Raw genomic sequence first — 7,420 nt, 5'->3', positions numbered from 1 at the left:
GACACTAAAAGCACCATAGTAGAACACAGATGAAGCTTCTAAGTTGATGTAATAGCCAGTAAGAAGTAGTACAATTCAAGTTTTAGGTATCGATTATATACTTTTTAGCTGGCTTTGGTGCCTTGGACATGAGCTAGGACCTTATGATTCTGCATCAAAAGGAGGACTAGCAGCCGAGTTGCACGGGAGAATGTGAAAAGTGTTCATATGTAGTAAAAACCTGAGAAATCCGTCCGTTTTCGTAATTTGTTATCGAATCGACTTAAAGCCAGATCGTCACATTGGCTGCTCTTCTCTCTGAAACGGTTGTACTTATCGTCTGGAAAGCTTTGTCGCGTGCTGCGGTATGCGGAGACACTAAAAGCACCATAGTAGAACACAGATGAAGCTTCTAAGATGATGTAATAGCCAGTAAGAAGTAGTACAATTCAAGTTTTAGGTATCGATTATTGACATTTTAGCTGGGTTTGGTGCCTTGGACATGAGCTAGGACCTTTAGATTCTGCATGAAAGGAGGACTAGCAGCCGAGTTGCAGGGGAGAATGTGAAAAGTGTTCATATGTAGTAAAAACCTGAGAAATCCGTCCGTTTTCGTCATTTGTTATCGAATCGACTTAAAGCCAGATCGTCACATTGGCCGCTCTTCTCTCTGAAACGGTTGTACTTATCGTCTGCAAAGCTATGTCGCGTGCTGCGGTATGCGGAGAGACTAAAAGCACCATAGTAGAACACAGATAAAGCTTCTAAGTTGATGTAATAGCCAGTAAGAAGTAGTACAATTCAAGTTTTAGGTATCGATTATATACTTTTTAGCTATCTTTGGTGCCTTGGACATGAGCTAGGACCTTAAGATTCTGCATGAAAGGAGGACTATCAGCCGAGTTGCACGGGAGAATGTGAAAAGTGTTCATATGTAGTAAAAACCTGAGAAATCCGTCCGTTTTCGTCATTTGTTATCGAATCGACTTAAAGCCAGATCGTCACATTGGCCGCTCTTCTCTCTGAAACGGTTGTACTTATCGTCTGCAAAGCTATGTCGCGTGCTGCGGTATGCGGAGACTCTAAACGCACCATAGTAGAACACAGATGAAGCTTCTAAGTTGATGTAATAGCCAGTAACAAGTAGTACAATTCAAGTTTTAGGTATCGATTATTGACTTTTTAGCTGGCTTTGGTGCCTTGGACATGAGCTAGGACCTTAAGATTCTGCATGAACGGAGGATTAGCAGCGGAGTTGCACGGGAGAATGTGAAAAGTGTTCATATGTAGTAAAAACCTGAGAAATCCGTCCGTTTTGGTCATTTGTTATCGAATCGACTTAAAGCCAGATCGTCACATTGGCCGCTCTTCTCTCTGAAACGGTTGTACTTATCGTCTTCAAAACTATGTCGCGTGCTGCGGTATGAGGAGACACTAAAAGCACCATAGTAGAAGACAGATGAAGCTTCTAAGTTGATGTAATAGCCAGTAAGAAGTAGTACAATTCAAGTTTTAGGTATCGATTATTGATTTTTTAGCTGGCTTTGGTGCCTTGGACATGAGCTAGGACCTTAAGATTCTGCATCAAAAGGAGGACTAGCAGCCGAGTTGCACGGGACAATGTGAAAAGTGTTCATATGTAGTAAAAACCTGAGAAATCCGTACGTTTTCGTCATTTGTTATCGAATCGACTTAAAGCCAGATCGTCACATTGACTGCTCTTCTCTCTGAAACGGTTGTACTTATCGCCTGCAAAGCTATGTCGCGTGATGCGGTATGCGGAGACACTAAAAGCACCATAGTAGAACACAGATGAAGCTTCTAATTTGATGTAATAGCCAGTAAGAAGTAGTACAATTCAAGTTTTAGGTATCGATTATATACTTTTTAGCTGGCTTTGGTGCCTTGGACATGAGCTAGGACCTTAAGATTCTGCATGAAAGGAGGACTAGCAGCCGCGTTGTACGGGAGAATGTGAAATGTGTTCATATGTAGTAAAAACCTGAGATATACGTCCATTTTCGTCATGTGTTATCGAAACGACTTAAAGCCAGATCGTCACATTGGCTGCTCTTCTCTCTGAAACGGTTGCACTTATCGTCTGGAAAGCTTTGTCGCGTGCTGCGGTATGCGGAGGCACTAAAAGCACCATAGTAGAACACAGATGAAGCTTCTAAGATGATGTAATAGCCAGTAAGAAGTAGTACAATTCAAGTTTTAGGTACTGATTATTGACTTTTTAGCTGGCTTTGGTGCCTTGGACATGAGCTAGGACCTTAAGATTCTGCATGAAAGGAGGACTAGCAGCCGCGTTGCACGGGAGAGAGTGAAATGTGTTCATATGTAGTAGAAACCTGAGAAATCCGTCCGTTTTCGTCATTTGTTATCGAATCGACTTAAAGCCCGATCGTCACATTGGCCGCTCTTCTCTCTGAAACGGTTGTACTTATCGTCTTCAAAGCTATGTCGCGTGCTGCGGTATGCGGAGACAATAAAATCACCATAGCAGAACACAGATGAAGCTTCTAAGTCGGTGTAATAGCCAGTAAGAAGTAGTATAATTCAAGTTTTAGGTACTTATTATTGATTTTTTAGCTGGCTTTGGTGCCTTGGACATGAGCTAGGACCTTAAGATTCTGCATCAAAAGGAGGACTAGCAGCCGAGTTGCACGGGACAATGTGAAAAGTGTTCATATGTAGTAAAAACCTGAGAAATCCGTCCGTTTTCGTCATTTGTTATCGAATCGATTTAAAGCCAGATCGTCACATTGGCTGCTCTTCTCTCTGAAACGGTTGTACTTATCGTCTGGAAAGCTTTGTCGCGTGCTGCGGTATGCGGAGACACTAAAGGCACCATAGTAGAACACAGATGAAGCTTCTAAGATGATGTAATAGCCAGTAAGAAGTAGTACAATTCAAGTTTTAGGTATCGATTATTGACTTTTTAGCTGGCTTTGGTGCCTTGGACATGAGCTAGGACCTTAAGATTCTGCATGAAAGGAGGATTAGAAGCCGAGTTGCACGGGAGAATGTGAAAAGTGTTCATATGTAGTAAAAACCTGAGAAATCCGTCCGTTTTGGTCATTTGTTATCGAATCGACTTAAAGCCAGATCGTCACATTGGCCGCTCTTCTCTCTGAAACGGTTGTACTTATCGTCTGGAAAGCTATGTCGCGTGATGCGGTATGCGGAGACACTAAAAGCACCATAGTAGAACACAGATGAAGCTTCCAAGTTAATGTAATAGCCAGAAAGAAGTAGTACAATTCAAGTTTTAGGTATCGATTATATACTTTTTAGCTGGCTTTGTTGCCTTGGACATGAGCTAGGACCTTAACATTCTGCATGAAAGGAGGACTAGAAGCCGAGTTGCACGGGAGAATGTGGTATGTATTCATATGTAGTAAAAACCTGAGAAATCCGTCCGTTTTCGTCATTTGTTATCGAATCGACTTAAAGCCAGATCGTCACATTGGCCGCTCTTCTCTCCGAAACGGTTGTACTTATCGTCTTCAAAGCTATGTCGCGTGCTGCGGTATGCGGAGACACTAAAAGCACCATAGTAGAACACAGATGAAGCTTCTAAGATGATGTAATAGACAGTAAGAAGTGGTACAATTTAAGTTTTAGGTATCGATTATTGACTTTTTAGCTGGCTTTGGTGCCTTGGACATGAGCTAGGACCTTAAGATTCTGCATGAAAGGAGGACTAGCAGCCGAGTTGCAGGGGAGAATGTGAAAAGTGTTCATATGTAGTAAAAACCTGAGAAATCCGTCCGTTTTCGTCATTTGTTATCGAATCGACTTAAAGCCAGATCGTCACATTGGCCGCTCTTCTCTCTGAAACGGTTGTACTAATCGTCTGCAAAGCTATGTCGCGTGCTGCGGTATGCGGACCCACTAAAATCAACATAGTAGAACACAGATGAATCTTCCAAGTTGATGTAATAGACAATAAGAAGTAGTACAATTCAAGTTTTAGGTATGGATTATTGACTTTTTAGCTGGCTTTGGTGCCTTGGACATGAGCTAGGACCTTAAGATTCTGCATGAAAGGAGGACTAGCAGCAGAGTTGCACGGGAGAATGTGAAAGGTGTTCATATGTAGTAAAAACCTGAGAAATCCGTCCGTTTTCGTCATTTGTTATCGAATCGACTTAAAGCCAGATCGTCACATTGGCCGCTCTTCTCTCTGAAACGATTGTACTTATCGTCTGCAAAGCTATGTCGCGTGCTGCGGTATGCGGAGACACTAAAAGCACCATAGTAGAACACAGATGAAGCTTCTATGATGATGTAATAGCCAGTAAGAAGTAGTACAATTCAAGTTTTAGGTATCGATTATTGACTTTTTAGCCGGCTTTGGTGCCTTGGACATGAGCTAGGACCTTAAGATTCTGCATCAAAATGAGGACTAGCAGCCGAGTTGCACGGGACAATGTGAAAAGTGTTCATATGTAGTAAAAACCTGAAAATTCCGTCCGTTTTCGTCATTTGTTATCGAATCGACTTAAAGCCAGATCGTCACATTGGCCGCTCTTCTCTCTGAAACGGTTGTACTTATCGTCTGCAAAGCTATGTCGCGTGATGCGGTATGCGGAGACACTAAAAGCACCATAGTAGAACACAGATGAAGCTTCTAAGTTGATGTAATAGCCAGTAAGAAGTAGTACAATTCAAGTTTTAGGTATCGATTATATACTTTTTAGCTGGCTTTGGTGCCTTGGACATGAGCTAGGACCTTATGATTCAGCATCAAAAGGAGGACTAGCAGCCGAGTTGCACGGGAGAATGTGAAAAGTGTTCATATGTAGTAAAAACCTGAGAAATCCGTCCGTTTTCGTAATTTGTTATCGAATCGACTTAAAGCCAGATCGTCACATTGGCTGCTCTTCTCTCTGAAACGGTTGTACTTATCGTCTGGAAAGCTTTGTCGCGTGCTGCGGTATGCGGAGACACTAAAAGCACCATAGTAGAACACAGATGAAGCTTCTAAGATGATGTAATAGCCAGTAAGAAGTAGTACAATTCAAGTTTTAGGTATCGATTATTGACATTTTAGCTGGGTTTGGTGCCTTGGACATGAGCTAGGACCTTTAGATTCTGCATGAAAGGAGGACTAGCAGCCGAGTTGCAGGGGAGAATGTGAAAAGTGTTCATATGTAGTAAAAACCTGAGAAATCCGTCCGTTTTCGTCATTTGTTATCGAATCGACTTAAAGCCAGATCGTCACATTGGCCGCTCTTCTCTCTGAAACGGTTGTACTTATCGTCTGCAAAGCTATGTCGCGTGCTGCGGTATGCGGAGAGACTAAAAGCACCATAGTAGAACACAGATAAAGCTTCTAAGTTGATGTAATAGCCAGTAAGAAGTAGTACAATTCAAGTTTTAGGTATCGATTATATACTTTTTAGCTGGCTTTGGTGCCTTGGACATGAGCTAGGACCTTAAGATTCTGCATGAAAGGAGGACTATCAGCCGAGTTGCACGGGAGAATGTGAAAAGTGTTCATATGTAGTAAAAACCTGAGAAATCCGTCCGTTTTCGTCATTTGTTATCGAATCGACTTAAAGCCAGATCGTCACATTGGCCGCTCTTCTCTCTGAAACGGTTGTACTTATCGTCTGCAAAGCTATGTCGCGTGCTGCGGTATGCGGAGACTCTAAACGCACCATAGTAGAACACAGATGAAGCTTCTAAGTTGATGTAATAGCCAGTAACAAGTAGTACAATTCAAGTTTTAGGTATCGATTATTGACTTTTTAGCTGGCTTTGGTGCCTTGGACATGAGCTAGGACCTTAAGATTCTGCATGAACGGAGGATTAGCAGCGGAGTTGCACGGGAGAATGTGAAAAGTGTTCATATGTAGTAAAAACCTGAGAAATCCGTCCGTTTTGGTCATTTGTTATCGAATCGACTTAAAGCCAGATCGTCACATTGGCCGCTCTTCTCTCTGAAACGGTTGTACTTATCGTCTTCAAAACTATGTCGCGTGCTGCGGTATGAGGAGACACTAAAAGCACCATAGTAGAAGACAGATGAAGCTTCTAAGTTGATGTAATAGCCAGTAAGAAGTAGTACAATTCAAGTTTTAGGTATCGATTATTGATTTTTTAGCTGGCTTTGGTGCCTTGGACATGAGCTAGGACCTTAAGATTCTGCATCAAAAGGAGGACTAGCAGCCGAGTTGCACGGGACAATGTGAAAAGTGTTCATATGTAGTAAAAACCTGAGAAATCCGTACGTTTTCGTCATTTGTTATCGAATCGACTTAAAGCCAGATCGTCACATTGACTGCTCTTCTCTCTGAAACGGTTGTACTTATCGCCTGCAAAGCTATGTCGCGTGATGCGGTATGCGGAGACACTAAAAGCACCATAGTAGAACACAGATGAAGCTTCTAATTTGATGTAATAGCCAGTAAGAAGTAGTACAATTCAAGTTTTAGGTATCGATTATATACTTTTTAGCTGGCTTTGGTGCCTTGGACATGAGCTAGGACCTTAAGATTCTGCATGAAAGGAGGACTAGCAGCCGCGTTGTACGGGAGAATGTGAAATGTGTTCATATGTAGTAAAAACCTGAGATATACGTCCGTTTTCGTCATGTGTTATCGAATCGACTTAAAGCCAGATCGTCACATTGGCTGCTCTTCTCTCTGAAACGGTTGCACTTATCGTCTGGAAAGCTTTGTCGCGTGCTGCGGTATGCGGAGGCACTAAAAGCACCATAGTAGAACACAGATGAAGCTTCTAAGATGATGTAATAGCCAGTAAGAAGTAGTACAATTCAAGTTTTAGGTACTGATTATTGACTTTTTAGCTGGCTTTGGTGCCTTGGACATGAGCTAGGACCTTAAGATTCTGCATGAAAGGAGGACTAGCAGCCGCGTTGCACGGGAGAGAGTGAAATGTGTTCATATGTAGTAGAAACCCGAGAAATCCGTCCGTTTTCGTCATTTGTTATCGAATCGACTTAAAGCCCGATCGTCACATTGGCCGCTCTTCTCTCTGAAACGGTTGTACTTATCGTCTTCAAAGCTATGTCGCGTGCTGCGGTATGCGGAGACAATAAAATCACCATAGCAGAACACAGATGAAGCTTCTAAGTCGGTGTAATAGCCAGTAAGAAGTAGTATAATTCAAGTTTTAGGTACTTATTATTGATTTTTTAGCTGGCTTTGGTGCCTTGGACATGAGCTAGGACCTTAAGATTCTGCATCAAAAGGAGGACTAGCAGCCGAGTTGCACGGGACAATGTGAAAAGTGTTCATATGTAGTAAAAACCTGAGAAATCCGTCCGTTTTCGTCATTTGTTATCGAATCGATTTAAAGCCAGATCGTCACATTGGCTGCTTTTCTCTCTGAAACGGTTGTACTTATCGTCTGGAAAGCTTTGTCGCGTGCTGCGGTATGCGGAGACACTAAAGGCACCATAGTA

Source organism: Schistocerca gregaria, unplaced genomic scaffold (genome assembly GCF_023897955.1).
Source record: "Schistocerca gregaria isolate iqSchGreg1 unplaced genomic scaffold, iqSchGreg1.2 ptg000199l, whole genome shotgun sequence".
In the NCBI taxonomy this organism is placed as follows: domain Eukaryota; kingdom Metazoa; phylum Arthropoda; class Insecta; order Orthoptera; family Acrididae; genus Schistocerca; species Schistocerca gregaria.
This window is presented reverse-complemented; position numbering follows the sequence as displayed.